The sequence below is a fragment of the Rhodnius prolixus genome, unplaced genomic scaffold, assembly GCF_049639745.1.
Source record: "Rhodnius prolixus isolate KJV_2025 unplaced genomic scaffold, Rpr scaffold_6, whole genome shotgun sequence".
In the NCBI taxonomy this organism is placed as follows: Eukaryota; Metazoa; Arthropoda; class Insecta; order Hemiptera; family Reduviidae; genus Rhodnius; species Rhodnius prolixus.
In genome coordinates this window covers 5,787,970-5,806,648 of record NW_027411634.1, presented here as the reverse complement: position 1 = coordinate 5,806,648, position 18,679 = coordinate 5,787,970, and the positions used below count along the sequence as shown (strand labels likewise).

The window sequence follows — 18,679 nt, the reverse complement described above, 5'->3', positions numbered from 1 at the left end:
AAATTTCATTCTTTCATACTAAATATATTAATTTATTGAATATAAATAAAAGATCTAATTGACATAAATATAAGATCGTCTAATCTATTGCCAGGTTAGAAGAACTCTCAGCCTTATTTAGAAGTCTACAATTTAGTAGTTCATTGCAATAATCTCAAGTAATAAACTTTAAAAAATGTTGTGCTTAAGTTAGTTAAGTTGATAATAATTATTTAAATTTCAACGTACTTGAAACATTATTCAAGTAGTCTATCATTGCCCCAGTATTCATTGTACTGCTGAATAAAGTACTAAAATAATGTTCAAAGTAATTTAACGGAAACTGAACCATTAGTGAAATTAATCAAGGGCACTTCTAAATTAATCAAGTATAGGAATCGAATAACGCTAGAAAGTAATACTACAGTGTATCAGCTGGAAAGTATGCAATATTTTATAATTAGTGTTTTCAAATTGATGGGCCCTCCGGTAGGGCCCCATTGCTATGTCACAGAAATTGGTTAATGAATTGAGAAAATCGATTACACACTTTAAGCTACTGTGGGAGCGGAAACGACTAAACTAAGATCAGTAATGAATCTTTAGCCTCGATAAAAAACGAAGAATTAAACTTCACATACTCAATACGATTTACGTTCTATAGTTCACGTAAGTCTATGACTCTTTCTACGACTAAAAATATAATGAAATTAAGACTTCTCCCTCCAACTTAAGAAGACAAATAGAAATTCTGTAATGTTTATTATTTACAACTAAAGAATTAAAGTTTCAGTCTCTAAACAATTTTAAAATTTGGTATATTGCAGAAAAAGATCACTAATAATATATGTAGTCATGCCTACTCGGAAATTAAAAATTAAATACATAAAAATAGAACATCCCATACTAAACAAGACTAGCTGATTTAGACAGTAGCCTCGGAACTCTAAGTGACAAGTTGAACCGATTGTTTTATAATAAATTTTTACACAGTTTGTAAGTTTATAAATACAAAATTTGAAATTTTAGTCTGTATAAGTTCAACTATTTATTTTTTCTTGAATAGCCGTATAGTTTGTTGAAGCAAATTAGTTACAATGTTCTGTTAAAAGGAAATAATGATATTGTTCAAATCCGAGTATGAAAGTTGCATTCCTAATTGATCAAATATTAATTTAAAACTAACCCCAGTTTTGGAATAATCCTTTATAATTTACCAATTTGCCACACGTACTAAAGAAACCATGACTTGAAACTCGTTGATTCGGGGGTCCAAAAATGGCATTGATATTGATTAAGTAGCAGGCTTGAAAATAGTCGGAACTTGTACGGATGTTGTTTAGGATAGAGGCAAGTTGTAGAACAGTCAGCTGATCTTGATCTCTTCAAAAGTGGTAACGAAGATAATTGAGTTGAAATGAATCCTCCCTGATTGAAGTAGTAGACTTGAAAATAGTTGGATCCGGTATTGATGTTGTTTATGAGTTGAGGCAAGTTGTAGGACGGTCAATTGAATATTGCATCCTTGATCTCTTCAAAATTGGTAAGGAAGATTTCTGCCAAAATATAAATACTCTCTGAGAGAGGAAGTAAGCCTGAGAAAAGATGGATCTCGACCAGATGCCATTGATTTGTTGAGTGCAGTGCAGATAAATAATGGAACAAAATAACATGAAAAAAGTGTTTCTCAGAAATCTGTTATAGAAAGTGTCAAAGAATTGGAAAGAATTCAGAATCGTCTAATGTTAAGCTCAAAAGAAGGCAAAGAGAAATCAATTCAAAACGGAAAAGAAATAGCCTTTAAGCACTACGTCACACAAACGATATTCTGAACCATTAACATCCCAACTTCATCTATCCCATCATATCCAATTTATCTATCCCAATCTAGTCCAGTACATCTATCCCATCTTATCCAGTTCGTCTATCCCTTGAACTCCTGAACGTCGATCTCACCTTATCCAGAGCATCTATCCTATTGCTTCCAATTCATCTATCCTTTCTACTCCAGTACATCTTATCCCATCATTTCCAATCTAATGCAGTATATCTATTCCGTCCTAATCCTGTTATTTATCCCATCCTATCCAGTTCATCTATCCCAACACATCCAATTCATCTATCCCTTCTACAATTGATCTTCTATCCCACCTTAACCAGTACATCTATCCTTTCTACTCCAGTACATCTTATCCCATCATATCCAATTCATCTATCCCTTGAACTCCTGAAGTCTATCCCACCTTATCTAGTGTATCTATCCTATTATTTCCAATTCATCTATCCTTTCTACTCCAGTACATCTTAACCCATCATTTCCAATTCATCTATCCCACCTTAACCAGTAGATCTATCCTTTCTACTCCAGCTCATCTATCCCATCATATCCAATTCATCTATCCCAACCTAATCCAGTACATCTATTCTATCATAATCCAGTTCATCTATCCCATCTTATCCAGTTCATCTATCCCATCATATCCAATTCATCTATCCCTTGAACTCCTGAACGTTTATCCCACCTTATCCAGTTCATCTATCCTATTGTTTCCAATTCATCTATCCTTTCTACTCCAGTACATCTTATCCCATCATATCCAATTCATCTATCCCAATCTAATCCAGTACATCTATTCCATCATAATCCAGTTCATCTATCCCATCTTATCCAGTTCATCTATCCCATCATATCCAATTCAACTATCCCTTGAACTCCTGAACGTTTATCCCACCTTATCCAGTTCATCTATCCTATTGTTTCCAATTCATCTATGCTTTCTACTCCAGTACATCTTATCCCATCATATCCAATTCATCTATTTCAATCTAATCCAGTACATCTATTCCATCCTAATCCAGTAAATCTATCCCATATTATGTAGTTCTTTTATATCTAATTCATCTAACCCTTGTTCTCCTGTTCGTCTATCCCATCTTATCCAGTTCATCTATCCCATCCTAATCCAGTTCATCTAAACTATCTTATCCAATTAATCTATCTCAAGTAATTCTGTTCATCAATACCCACCCACCTGTATACTTCAATAGAAGATTTACCATTTAAATGAAAAACGATTATCCCTAACTACTCTCAGTTAGAAGTAATACCTAGCCTATTACGATACCAAAGACAAAGCATGAACTACTGATTCTTGATGTATAAAAATAATAAAGACCGAATTCGATGAACTCAAATTCTAAACTAGAACACATATTCCTAGACCATGCGAAGGGCAGGAAACTTAAATACTACTTTATTGGAACAGGTAGTCTTGGGTATTTGGGGAATTTCTGCTCGAATGTGTAAAATTTTCTACTAACTGAAGTAGGGCAAAGTTTACATAAATACTGGTCGTGGTCTTGTTATTTAAACCCAAGTTTGATTGCTACCAGACTGAAACTTGTATTTAGTTCTCTTATATAAAAACTATATAGAATTTTTCTTATGTCTTCTTTCTAGGCCGGGGCTAAAAGAAAACGAACTAACACGATCAATACAGTACGAAACGGAAGATCGCAGAACGGCGTATAACGGTAGCATGCTACCCTAGAAGAATAACGGAACCAATAAAGCGACTGGATACGTGCAAATCGACCGCCCTCTTTACCACGAGCGACGCGGATTACTTTGACGTGCTAAAAGTCGACGCGAATTAAATTCGTCGTTGGTTTCAATCGCAAAGTACGCGCGGTATCTCGTCGAACGATAGACCCAGCTTTAAGTTTACAGAGATCTCTCAATTTCTTTAGTTTTGAATTCAATCTTAGAAAATAAGATTCTAATAGACTTATGAGAACATATAGAACGGTTAAATCAGATCATATGTGAAGTTTTAAGTCTAATTTTTCTTAACTTATTACTGTTCCAAGATTTGGTGATGTCCATCACAACATTAAGAGAAACCTAATAAAACGTTTCCCAATTCAAAACAACTTCAGTGACATAGTTTATGAACACGATGATTGAAAGCACAACTTTATCTCTTGCCGATTTTCCTATTTAGAGCTTAAAAAATTATTCATACTAGCAAGCTCGAGTAACAAACAGCTCGCAAGTAAATGCAAATCTGTTTCTGGATAAAACTGAATTGATTCCCTTTAGAACAAATTTACCTTCTTTTTTTACCAACTTCCGGACTATAATAAAGAGTACAAAAACAAAAATACTGAACAAATGATAGATTATTTTAGGAAATACTGTTTTAAAATAGTTTTCCTTAAATCAAAATGTTTATATCAACTTTAATAACTTAAGCAATAATAGTTTTTTTTAATTTAAACTTGAAAATGTTCATTATTCGTAATTATATTGCAACTATACTAGTGCAGACTTCTAAAAGCCTTTAAAAAAGTCATACCAAGACTAGTGATCTTGTATGTATTTAAAAGTAGCATAATATTCAATAAAAATTAATATGTAAAATGTAATTTAGCATCATTGAAAGATGAATTTGCTTTATAAATAAAATATAGTATAATATTTTTAAATAAAAATTAAACTAATATTAATAATGTTTAACTACAAAATACAGAAAACATAAGACAGAAATTAATAGAAACAGCATCAACATTAAATAAATTTTAATAAAATAAATTGAGCTCATTTCACTGATAAAACACTTGAAATACAATGTTAAATCAATAATTGCATTTTATCAAGGAGAGCTTTGTTTGAAGTAAGTATAAATTAATATTTATTGAGGAATTAAAGAATGGATAATAGTTTTAAAAAATGAAAGATGCAAGCATTGAGCGATCTTCTGCTGGTAAATTTAAATGTTTGGCTCTCTGTTGTGCATTATTTTTTTTATTAAGTTGATAAAATTGTACTGAAATTGTCTAGTGACTCGTTTAGTTTTTGTTAACTATTTTCTATTTGGGTTAATTGTTGACCATTGCTCTATTGTATAGTCTTGAGTTCATTCAGAATTGTAGATTTATCGGTAGTAAATTGTCTTATTAAATCTTATCAATGTATACTATGAACAATCATTCTCAGCTCAATGGTACTACTTAGATTTCATGTTACAGAAGACAAAGTAATATACTTTCACTTCTTCAAACTCCTAACAACAAACTTCGTCACAATCAGTCTTTTAGCTAACGATATCCACAATCAACTTTTCTTTTTATCTAACAAAACATCTTGAACACCTCGTATCTGAGATGACTCAGAGCTGGCTGCAGTCCAGCTTCTGCAGTTATCTCAATACAGGTATGTAGTTTTGTTAGCTGATGAAAAAAAGTGATTTTAGATTTTTTGTAGCATCGACCATGATTGTGATACTTGCTGTTTAAGTTAAGTTGAAGAAATTTATCATTAAGTAACAAGAAATAAGTCCCAAATTGAGTGAAGAAGTTGAAATTCTATGCCCTGATTGTTCTTCTAAAATATACGGCGGTCACACATAGTGTATACTTAAAAATAGAATATGTAGTCACAAAATTTGATGTTCAAATTAATAAACCTTTTATGGAAACCACAATTTAACTTTCTTACTTAAGTAATGAACTCAAAACTACGCAGGATGTACAGAGCAATGGTGAACCACGAAACCAAACAGAAACACGAGACAAAACAAAGACACTTGATCGTCTCAGCAGACATATTTCATCGACAATTTCCCATAATAATACAAAACATACATCCACAAATTTAAACTTATGTAATCTCTTGTTACTTGCACATTCCTTATTCAAATACCTAAAATATACCATTCTTAATTCTGCTCAAGTAAATATTAAACCAATACCTTTACCTCAAACACAGTTCTCCTCTCAATGTTTTTACCCAATGAAAATAAACACTATTTTTTCCAATTTTATTCTATTAATAAGCATTTTTGTTGCACCATTTAGTTTACTGGTTATAGTTTGATGCAATTTTGTAATTTAACTATTTTATTTAATCTCAAAATATTACATTAATTTCTCGCAGCATTCTTCTTTCTTTTATGCTATATATATAAATTTATTGAATATGTATAAATAAAAGATCTACTTGACATAAATATAAGATCATCTAATTGTAATCAACTGCCAAGTTAGAAGAACTCTCAGTTTAGAGCTGAAGGGTCTAAACATCTCCATTCGTACAAACAACTCGCCAAGACTAAATATCAAATGTTCCATACTGCGCTCTCTTCTTCCACTAATCCTCTCGTAGTGTCTTTCGTCTCCTCTGACATTCCTAATAATCTTCCTCGCCGACTGAATCGCCGATGGGCCCGCAACTTCCTTGCAGTCTGAAAACCTAAACGTTATTATTCTCCTATAGAGAGTGCTACCGCTGGGTAGTTTCTCTCCTCCTGCTCTTCCCGCATCAGTTCATCATATCAATCATATTTACTCATTGTATACATGTATACAGATGGTAAATTACTAAATAAATAAATAAATAAAAAAGTAGCATAAGTATACATTTCAATGGTGTATACGGAGGAGTGGTCGAAACTTCTGGAGGTGATTCAGCAGCTCAAATGCAACCAAAAATATTCTCTTCATTTTGGCCCGATTCTCAATAGTGTCCAAGATTTTGGTATTTTTAACTTCTCCGTTGATATTCGTGTTTTTCACCATAAAAACGGTCGTAACTTTTTTATCCTTTATGCTACAACAAATCTACTTATTCCTAACGAAAGAGCATTAAATTTCCTATAAATCTGCTCAATTTAGAGCCTGAAAACGTTTCTTATAACAATGAAATTTTTACTTTAATGCATAAAAAATTCGTCTCCATGATTTTTGTTAAAACTTTCAACTGTATTTTTTCAATGATTAATGAATCATAATTTCAGAAACAGTTGCGCATTTATTGAACTTCAAGATCATATGGATTTTTTTGGTTTTTAATAAAACCCTACTCCGAACAAAGGGGTGTAAATGCAGAAAACTGGGATTCTGAGTAACCGACTTTTCACTACTAATTTACTCAAACGTCAATTTTTGGAGGAGGAACAAAAAGAAAAGTAACCATTTTAGTTTTTCACAATTATTATTTAATAAAACGGAAGTAAAATGATAAAATAATAAAATGAGAAAATAAAAAGTAGTTGATCAATAAATTCTTAACTGAAATAAACATAAATGAAGAAAAAAAACAACTAAATATTTTCGATAAAACTATGACGCGAAACCATAAATGGTCAAACTGAAATACTTCTTTGACTCACCTAAAAAAGTACCCACCACGTATTTTTGAGATAGTTTCGAGCTTCGGTTCTTAAAGTCTTACCCGACAGTCGGAGTTGTTCCCAAAAGTTACTGAAAGAAAACAGCTAAACCTCAGGAATAAAAAGAGGATTATAATTAAAAGAGAGGAACTATCCTCTAATTTTAAACAACCATCGTTATTCAATTAATTATAGAAGCGTTATCATTCTAAAAGTTTTTTTTTTTTTAAGTCAAAATCTCAAAAGAGATAATTCGAATTTAAAAGGAAATGTTTGAGAATTACTGCAAAAAGCAATCTAATTATTTTTAATCTGCCTGAGATTGAAAGAGGTGATAATAGAGAAGTGAAAAGTAATGATAAAAATCAAGTTGAAATGCTCGTTAAATCCGCTGGGGTAAGTGAGTTAACTTGTACTAACCACTTTTAGATTAGGTAAACCAATTGAAAAGAGAATTAGACCACTTAAAATAACATTTGAAAACTAAACAACAGCCTATAAAAGGCGTTGGATGCTGATGTACCTCAACAAAGGGACGTGCATTTAAGATTTAACGCTAATGGAAAACGCTATTTTCGCGAAAGTTAGGAATCATGTTGGAAGAAAGAAATAAAGCTCGAGAAACGGATATAAATAAGAAATAAGTTAGAGGTCATTCACAAACTGTAAAAACTACTAAATACCCAGTTACAAATCTATTAACAAAATGCAGATAGAATAAGTACCAAATTATATAATCTAAAATAGTTTGGCAACTTAACATAATTTTATTACTGAAACCCAACTTAGCAATAATAAATACTTCTGCACTTGGATTGGATAGATATAACATTTATAGGATGGGCAGATCATGTGATACTGGTTACGAAAAATCTGGTAGTGGAGTCTAAATTGCTGTTAGAAAGAACATACGAAGCCATGTTCGAACTCTATAGAACAACAACTTGTAACACTTGAGCAAACTCAAAAGTGAGAATCGATACTTTTTGGTGCGGTCTACATTCCACCTGCTTCAGCTCTGCAGGATTATCAACAACATAGCATGACCATTGAACCTATAATTCAGTCATCTAATTAGATAATGAAGCGTTCATTGTAGGTGACTACAATATTCCTTCTGTTGATTAGTTAAATGTAGCTAACAACACTTGTGAATCTCTGCCTCCAGCGGGACAACTTCTTGTGGAACATATGTTTATGCACAAATACATACACGATTTGTTTTCAGTCTCTGAATTGAGTACCTAAATTATCAAGAAATTCCTCTTTCAGATTCTAAATATTCCAGAACTGAATTACAAATCTATTACAGAATCTAAAGAGATTTGCAATGGCGTAGGTATGCTTGACACACTACTCATATTCTAAACATAAGTTCTTTCATTAAGATGATTGAAAGACCAATTTTTTTGAATAAAAGAACACTGTATCATCATTAGCTACAAATATAATTTACTTACTTCGAAATTTAAACTGAAATAATATCCAGCTATAGAGTTATAACCAAAAATAACCCCGAGATTTCCGCATATTTCAAAAAGCAGTCTGTGATGTGAGATCGTCCACGCATCACCAAGATGTGAAGAAACAATAGAAAAAAACCCTCTCCAGATCCATTCTGCACGCCATCTCTCCTCATCCAGCTCATCAAATTCCTATTTTAATAAATTTGTATAAAGATTGTGCAACAAGACTTGAGAAATTGCATCATTCTCCAGAATCAAATACAAAACAATTAAAAAAAATAACTAATAAATATTTCTAATTGTATGCTTTTTATGATTCATTTTAGTTCTAATAAAATAGAAATGTCAACATATTCTTAGAATTAATGTGTAATTAACTAATGCAACTTAAAAAGCCGAAGTTCTGTTACTTTGTTAGTTTCTGTTTCTGATGCTGTTCTTTTATATAAAGATGGTTTTGCTGTAAATTAGACGATGATTTTATAATTTTTATATAATTATCATTAATTTTATACCCATTATTGATTATTGTAATTGCTGGGTTTATTCTTAATAAGAGTTAGAAAAGATTCTGCCCTTATCATAGCAGTTTTAAGAACATGTATTTCTTTTCACTTAACTGAACTGAGACAATAGTCGTTAGAAGCAGGACTCGCTAGTTCTTCCTAAATTTGTCTCCTTCTTCGGCTTTACATGCTTACTCCTACGCCGCAAGAACTTCCTTTAAGTAGTGGTCACCTTGCTGATACCTTCCGGGTTATTCAGCTAGCAGCTTTTTTGTGAATCTATCCAACGGCGTTCTCTACACGTCCAAACATAAACATTTGGACAGCTATACCTGCTTCGCCAAATAATTGTTTCCCAATCCTACACAAAAGTGTAAGTATTATTTTTTGGGCAATACAGATTTCTGCTCTACATACGTACAGCTTCCTTAACTTAGTTTGAACTACAAAAATGGAGAAATTATTCTTATCTGGGTAACATGTGAAATAAACAAGTTAAGAACAAAAAAAATTATTGACTGCAATAGAAATGCAACCATAAATCTAATTTAAAACTCATTCCTAAACAATTAATGAGGATATTTGCTTTTCTCACTGCTAAAGCTGTGGAAGTATCCGTGGTTTAAACTGAATCCTAATAGTTCAATGATCTGGGCTGCGCTGTCTACTGTTCAGTAGCAAAATACAGAAAACCAATCTTCTTCAGGATTAGCAAACCAATCCCAAGCTATAACAACAGCCCAAAAGCAAATCTCTGGTAACAGAATTCCATTTTCGGAGCTAATAGGAGCAAAAAGCTCCAATTGCTTTAATCAAAATTCATTAATAATTTCAAATAAAATTATATTTAAATAAAAAGTAACAATTTTAAATTTCTCACATTTTTTTTAAAATAAGTTAAGCTTCCTTCCGTTGACTAACAAGAAACTTTCTCTGTAGTTCATAGATCTGGCTTGTAAAAAAGTACTCCACTGTCCTGAAGTAAGCTCCAAAGGGTCAATTTCCAGGGCTGAGTTGAACTAGTTCCAAAATACCCCTATCACAGCTCACAGGTTCCTCAGAGGATCATTCTCTACAATTGGATCTCACCATTCCAAGATACTGTATCCAAAGCAGAATCCAAAAGCCAACTCCTAGCAACAGAATTGCATTTGTGGAGCTAATAGGAACAAAAATGCTCCCATTGCTCAAATCAAAATTCACCAATAATAATGAATACAAATTAATTTCAATTTAATCAAAGACAATTTTAAATTTCTTACTTCTCATTCTGTTAAAAGAAAAAATAAATCCTAGGAGCTAAAAAGGAAACTACCTCAAATAGTTTATAGATATCCGATTCTTTTGTGTTCAGCTACAGGTCTAGAGATAAACCAATTGCAAGGTAGAGGTACCTTCAATCTATGCAGAATCAATTTTACACAGGATCATCCTTCACAGCTTGAAACTAAAAATTCCAGGCTATGGTCTTACCAAGCTCTGAGTCTGTGCTCCAAAAGTCAATTGCTAGAAATTAAACTACATTTTTTTGTGTGGCTATAAAGATCAAATGACACATGCTGCACCAAAATGCAAGGTGCTTGACGTGTACAAACTAAAAAATTCATTCACAATTTAGGGCATGCATTTCTCAATGATTTTAGATGATTAGATAATATTAAAACTATATCCAAAAAAGGAATACCTTTTTCTTAATGAAATTGTTCCAAAAATTAATTTAATAGATAAAATAGTAATTAGAAACCAATCAGCTGTGATGAAATAGCAGTTTTCCCTTTGAAATGTGAATCAGCAAATCTTCATATAATCTTTAAAACAAAAAAATTAATTTTTAATTAGTAATAATTATTTATATTCAAATTTTCATTCAATTTACGTTTTACTGTTAATTTATATTTTCACAAATAGAGTTTCCACTGGAATTACATTTTAGTGGAACCAAATTTCCAATAATTTCTATCCCCACCACTTTTTGTTAATTAAAAAAATCTCCAAAATAACTTGAAATAATTATTAAAGAAAATAATAATTAAATAAGTTACATTATCTCATTATCTTGATCTTTGTAGGGTGTTAAATTTTCATTTCAATATCTACCTATCTAAATGGTTGCATAGTAAAAAGTTACATTTAAAAAAATGTGTCTCTTTTGGACAAAAAACAATTAAATGGGCGGGCAAGCACAGCTTTAGAATTAATAATAATTATTTTATACTCATACCATTATCTTATTTCTATTTATTACTGAAAAATATTAATTTATCGTTGCAAAAGAAATATATATAATTTGCTCAGCCTCCAATTAATGATTCTTTTTTTTTAATTCAAGCTTCCCCTCACCAACACAATAATTTCGTAAAATTTAAAAACTAGAATGAGAAATTAAGAATAAATTGTGGCTTTATTTTTTTAAAAAAGTGAAACAAAATATTTACTCACATAATTCAATTTAATAATTAAATTTTTTTTGAATAATTATAACTAATAATTAGAATCCTTGTTACTATTTAGTTCAATTAATATTTTTCTACTTTTTAAATGAATAAATTTGATTTAATTTAAATAATAGATAATCATTTCTTTCATCTTCAGAAAAAACACATAATTTAATTATTATTTAAAATTCAGGGTTAAGTTTTAAGTCAGCCATTAAGTTTTCCATTTACTTGTACTTAAGAAAAAAACACAGCCTTTATAAGTCTATTACGTCACAAAATAAATCTAAAAGCTTACTTTTATTTGCCAAATACTTCCTAAATAAAAGATCAATTCTGATTGGTCCACGTATGTATGTAATATTAATCCACATAAAAATTCAACTTCAAGTGACAATACAAAAAAATAATCCCTGAATATTGAGTTTATTAATGTATAATTTTTAAAAAAGACCATATCAGAAATTCTTTTTCATTTTTTTACAATAGAATATGTATAAATTTTCTCGTTTAAAAACAATTTTTTTTTAAATTGAAGCTAAGACAAGAGGCTGTCGTAGCAAGTGGAAAGCCCCCTTCTCCTGCCTGCTCTGGACCTGTGAAGATCAGCCCTGCTGTAAGTCGTTTTTTTAAATTAATTAATAGGAAAAATTTCTTAATTCCCATCTAATTTTACTTAAAACTTGTTTATTGTGTTATAAGCTTTAAAGTGATATATAATTTTCCATATTTTCCCATTGATTGATATTAGAAAAATGTGTTTAAAGAAAATTCGATTTGACTGAGAGAGAATCCAATATGGCCAGCCAAATTGAATAAATTAATTAATAGGAAAAATTTCCCAATTCCCAGCTAATTTTACTTAAAACTTGTTAATTGTGTTATAAGCTTCAAAGTGATATATAATTTTCCACATTTTACCATTGATTGATATTAGAAAAATGTGTTAAAAGAAAATTCCAATTTGACTGAGAGAGAATCCAATATGGCCAGCCAAATGGAATTGAATTTCATTTTTTTTAAATTGCTTTTTAAACTTGTTTTCACAACTTCCAATCCCCAAAACTTTCCCAAAATGTTTAATCCATTCAATATTAACTATTTAAAATATTTTATCAATTTTCTTTTTTTATTTAAAAAAGTGAAAATCGGCCTATTGCGCAATCATCCGTGAATTTTAATTTTTTTAATTTTAGTTTTTTTCCCCATTTTCTTTTGTAAATTCTTTAATAATTCAACCAAAAACTGTTCATACTTTATCCTTTTATAAATTGTTTGCTATAATTTAAGGAATTTATTCAATTTTCTTTACAAAAAGAAAATCGGACCCCTTAAGCGATTTTCCGTAAAATAATTTTTTGTTTTTTACTAATTTATTTTAATTATTTTTAAATAACCCATCTTAAAAGTGTTAATACTTCACCTTTTCATTAATATTTTACTATAATTTGCTAAAATTATTAATTTTTTCTTCCAAAATCTAAAATAGGTCCCCCCTCACGCTAATTCCCGTGATTTAAAGATTTTTTTTTTATTTTACTTTCTCTCCCTAATTCTTTAAAAATCCAACTAGAAAATGGTAATACTTATTCTTTTTATTAATATAAAATGTCTAAAATTATTTCAGAAAAAATTAGGGGCAGGAAAAAAAAATTAGACGAAAAGCCCAAAGGTGAGATCCAACATTAAAAAAATTCACTTTTGATATAGTTTTTAAAAATTTAAATTTTTTGCAGTATTTAATAAATTTACGAATTTATATATATATATAAATGATGCATTTTTTTATTAATATTTAATTCTAATTTCAGATGGGAGCATTTTTCTATTGCAACACTTTAATATTTATTCGACATGGAGAATATGATCCAGATTCATCCCTCAAAATGGTCACCCAAAAAAAAAAGTATCAAAGTAAGTGGAAATTTATTTTTGATAAATTTATGATTTTTCTATTTTTTTTTATTTTTTAGAATTTTCAGAATTAAAGTGTTTGTTTTTTAGACCCTTAGATTGTCTCTTAGCATTGCAATAATCTAAATTGTAGGTCTGTCCATGTTAAAATTGTTAAGTTTCGATTTTATCTCACTAATTCTTTAAAAATCCAAATTAAAAATGTTAATAATTCACTTTTTTATTAATATTTTACTATAATTTGCTAGAATTCTTAATTTTTTATTCCAAAATCTAAAATAGGTCCCCTCACGTTAATTCCCATGATTTTAAGAATTTTTATTTTGCCTCACTAATTCTGCAATAATCCAAGTAAAAAGTGTTAGTACTCAATCTTTTTAATAACTTTATGAGTTTTCTAATTATTTGTATTATTTCAGAAAAGATAAGAGCTCGAGAAAAAATGAAAACAAAAATTAAGTTTTTCCTAAGAAGAAAAACCGAAGGTAAGATAAAAAAAAAAATGTACTTTTTACGTTTTTTTAAATTTAAATTTTTTGAAATTATTTTTTTACCATATTTAATACATTTCAGCGTAATAAAAATGAAAAATTAATAAATATATATATTTTGCATTTTTTATTAATATTTAATTCTAATTTCAGATGGGAGAATTTTTCTATTGCACCACTTTGGTTAGCTGATTCTACATGGAGAATATGATCCTGATTCATCCCACAAAATGGTCTAAAAAAAAAATGTATCAAAGTAAGAGGAAAAACTATTTGATAAATTTATGATTTTTCTTTCTATTTTTTTTTTTTAATATTTTTTTTTATATAGAATTTTCAAAATTAAAACGTTTTTCTTTCTAGACCCTTAGATTGTCTGATAGTATTGCAATAATTTGAAATTTTAGGTCTGTAAATAATGTTAGGATTGATTCTTAAATTCAATTCCTAACTGTTATGGCCTAAAATAAGATCAATTTTTGTAAACTTAAAAAAACAATCATTAATTTTGAAAATGGATATATAAAAAAATAAGAAAAAATAGAAATAATAAAATATATATATCAATTAGTCTAAATTTGACTTACCAAGGATCTGTAAAAAGAAGAATATTTTTTTTTGTCCCTGAATTTTATCGTTTCAAGAACAAATTTCCTTGCAGTTAAACAAAAATAGAGTTAGTGATGTATTTTCATTTCCAAATTGGAAAATCCAAAATATATTACCATCTCATTTTAAGTGGAAAGTTTTCCATAACTTTTGCCACAAAGACAGGGAAACACTTTGTTGTTGAAACGTTTGCAATAAAAAAGAAATATCCTTTTCTTTTATTGGCTGATCCTCATCAAGATTTCTTTTATTACTATGTACCTACTTTTTTTTAAAAATACATTTTGTGGTTACCTGGACCTCCCATCATCTACTTTTCCCAAAGATAGCCTTTCATTCACACAGGATTGTTCTGGAATAACGTACTGATTTATCCAGAGCAATCTGAACATAGGTAGCCCACCAGATGGTCAAGATCTGTCGTTGGCAAATAAATTTATTTCATGATGGGGGGGTAGAGTGATGCGACCGGAACCATCGGAAATACTCGCCAAGAGTCTGGAATTATAGTTTATTTTTAACAATGGCTTTTATTTTTTTATCACGGATAGAAGTTTTAAAAAAAATATTTAGTACACATTTACTTTTTTTTGTCTTTTTTATTACCTAATTATACTTGAATTTGCAACATTTTGGCCTACTTGGGACAACATACTCGTAGCTTAGATCTTTTTTCCTTTTTTCAAGCTAAGTTGATTTCTTAGTCATATTTTTTTATAATAACTTTTCTTATTTTTTAAGATGAATATTCTCCTCTATTTGAAAATCCTTTTGAATAATATTCTTTTTTTTGTCACTTTTTAATGTATAGAGTTTCCTATTCTATATTAATTCCCTAGATGGTAAGGTGTGTCCCATTTGTGCCCAATATTCGAAGTTATTTTCATTTTTTCCCCCTTCCGAAGTTTGAGTTGTTTTAATCCATGGGAATGAATCATACCCTTAAAAAATGGATTAAAACAATCAAGACTCAACTTGGGAAAAAAACAAAAACCTGGAATACACAGGGCACTAGTGGGATTATCTTTTCCATTAAGGGAAAATTAATAAAAAATTAAAAAACTCTGTACAATAAAAATAATCAAAAGAAAAAGGAATACTACAGAAAAGGAGGTAAATCTTTACAATAGCCCACGGAGGTGTGGCCTAATATCGAAGTGATTCTGATTCGCTGTTACCATATAACCCGCCAAATTCAAATGTAAATATAAAAATATTTCTTTATTTTATATTTACATTTAAATCTGGCGGGTTATATGGTAACGCGAATCAGAATCACTTCGAATTATTAATTCAAGATTGAAAATTTTATTTAAAAACATCCTCCCTTTTTGTGGGGGCTTTTCCCCCACGCCCCCTGATCTATTTTTTTATTTTTATGGGGGGCTTCGCCCCCCACACCCCCTCACTACCCAACTAATCCACACACAACTCTAATTTGCAATTCAGACACATGAAAAACAAAAGAAAAGAAGCCTACCTTATTCAATGCAATCCCTATCCTTCTGTTAGTACACTTTATTCACTCCCTCAAATAATGCTCTCATTTGATCGCCCATGGAAGAATTACTCCTTTTCATACTTAACACACTTCGGACCTACATATCTATTACTAATGAAACCAACACTCATTCAAAATTTTGAAACTTTCATCTCTCCATCTTCACTCAGACTACATTCATGCTTTAAATAAAAGAAAAACTGTAGATTTTAAACGTTCATGTTTTATGAACTTTAAAAAAAAACGCACCTAAAGTTACAAATTGGACACTGGCGGGAACTGATAATACGTTGGAAAGGAAGCAGTTACTAAGTGTGAGTGTACTGCGCATGCTCACTAAAAATAAATAGGCAAGAAATTCAAAAAAATTATATATAGCACATTAGCGGGAAGTTGAGAAATTTAAAAAGAATATATTGAACATTGGCGGGAAGTAGTTTAAAAAGTCAACGGTAAGTGTGCTGTACTGCGCATGCGCTTGAAATAAATAGGCCACACCTCCGTGGGCTATTGTAAAGATCAACCGAAAAGGGTAAGAAAAGGGTAGAAAAGGATTATCGAATAGCACAGTGAGGAATTTATATTCTCAAATAATAAGGAAAATTATACAGAAAAACGGGTCTAAGAACCTTAACTCTTGCCAGATAAATGACGAATTAGGTGATTTTCTTTTTCTTTTTTTTAAATATTGTTCTTTTCAACATTTAATGAATATAGAAATAAATTGCTCTAACAAAATAGAGATTAAGGATATTAACAAAAGGGTGGCCTAAAATCATAATCCTCCAACAAGCCCCACCCCCATTTTCCAAAAAAATAATCGAACAGGCAGCTGCTGATGGAATGACAGAGCAAAACTGGAAAACTACAGAATCTGAATTGCTTCCACTTTTCATTGATTTAGGGGATTTTATTATTATTATGTGTATGGCACACACAGCCATTTATATTTGCAGATGAAGTGTCCTTTTTTTTTATACGTAATAGGTTATACCAATTTTTAAACTAAATTTTTGTAAGATAATACGGCTAATCATAATTGCATGAGGTCAACTGCAGGACTTTCCCTTACGATTGCACTCATTTCAAGTTGCATACCATTGTACTTCCCATAAATATGCACCATATCTCAAAGAACTCTTATCTTGTTTTTACGAAAAAGTGATAGTTCATTTATTTTATGAGTGGGAAGACTGAGGTTAAGAAAACAAAAAATTCTATTCGCCGTAAGTGTACTTCCAATTATGGGATTTCGCTAAAGACAGTGAGGCACCTGGACACGTAATTAAATGTATCGAGAATACTTTAAAAATCAACTTTTCCTACACAGAAAATCCACCAAGAAATTGTATTTCTTGTGAAAATTCAATATAGAAAACATAAAAACAAAAAATTAACTAACATGAATAATTTTCCTTTGTGGCTATTTCCAAATATAGTTGAATTAGAATAAATTTTGAATTTGTTGATTCCAAAGCCAAATCCATAAATTGTATTATCCATTCATTTTGAATAAAATCCAACACTTCGTGTTTCAAAATTTTTAAAAACCACTAAAATTGCAATTTGAAATCACTAATTCACTGAACACACTGATTTGCATAACCTCACCAGTATCACACTAGAATAAAAGACCTCTCCAACACTTTGGACAGTAAAAAGACTGAATTCCACCAATTATGATAATAATCACAATATACAAAGGGAATAATTTTTTTAAAAATAACGTAGAATTTAAAAACTTAACATTTCAACAATCTTTCAACATTTTAATGTGGACTTCACAATTCTTCAGCAACGTAAAAAGTCAGAAAAGTAACTGCGCAAACAATATCCCCACTCCAGTCATAAAGTGTTTAGTCGTATTGCCATTGGTCAAAAACATGTTTATTTCTCCATCTTTTGACCTAACTCCTTCTTAGTAAAGCATCAAATTAATAGCATCCTTTCTGTTATTCTGTTAGTAATAAGAAATAAGGGAACTACAGACTTATTAATAAAAATAAGGAAATATGTATTTACAGTCTGCCGGTGTAATTCTTCAACCTTAATGATTAATTTTGGAAAATACCTTTAACTGTAAAGTTATAATTTACATACATTTAGATCAATAACTTCATTTTATTTTATTTATTTTTTAATCTTTTATTGAAATTTACAACTGCAACAATTGTTGCAAAGTATGTTTGGTACATGATAGCGCTATGTCAGAATTATTATCGCGAACATTTATCTTTACTGCTATCATGATGAGAGTAGATCGCAAGGCCATCTTCTCTTCAAACTCCTTGGAGGATTACCAGGAAAAGGCGGAAATGCATAGGTGTTCGGTTTAAAAGATTTTAGGATGAGCTGCTGTTGAGTAATGAAATTCTGAAAAAACGAGTTTTCTTCAGATCTTTGAGTGAAAGGGATTTTGAGGTCATTATGGCTTTGTGTGGTTAGATACATAAAATGGTATTTTTTGAATGTCAGTAACTGGTTGCTTTGATAATTGGAACATTTAGTCGATCACCATACTTACAGCGCCGTTTTACCAAAAATAGAGCGGGGTATAAAGAAGTAGGTATGAGACTTTTGTTATTCAGGTTGAGGGTGATGGTTAG

The 18,679-nt window shown here is 30.3% G+C and overlaps 1 long non-coding RNA gene across 1 annotated transcript; it reads right to left on the bottom strand.

Annotated features, from left to right (window-relative positions):
• Positions 1–14,407: 14,407 nt before the first annotated feature.
• LOC141460426 (uncharacterized) lies at positions 14,408–17,903 on the bottom strand. Its single transcript, XR_012462048.1, has 2 exons — positions 17,476–17,903; positions 14,408–15,070 (listed from the first exon to the last, which is right to left on the bottom strand). It is a non-coding gene; the product is annotated as an uncharacterized lncRNA (long non-coding RNA).
• Between the last annotated feature and the right edge of the window lie 776 nt (positions 17,904–18,679).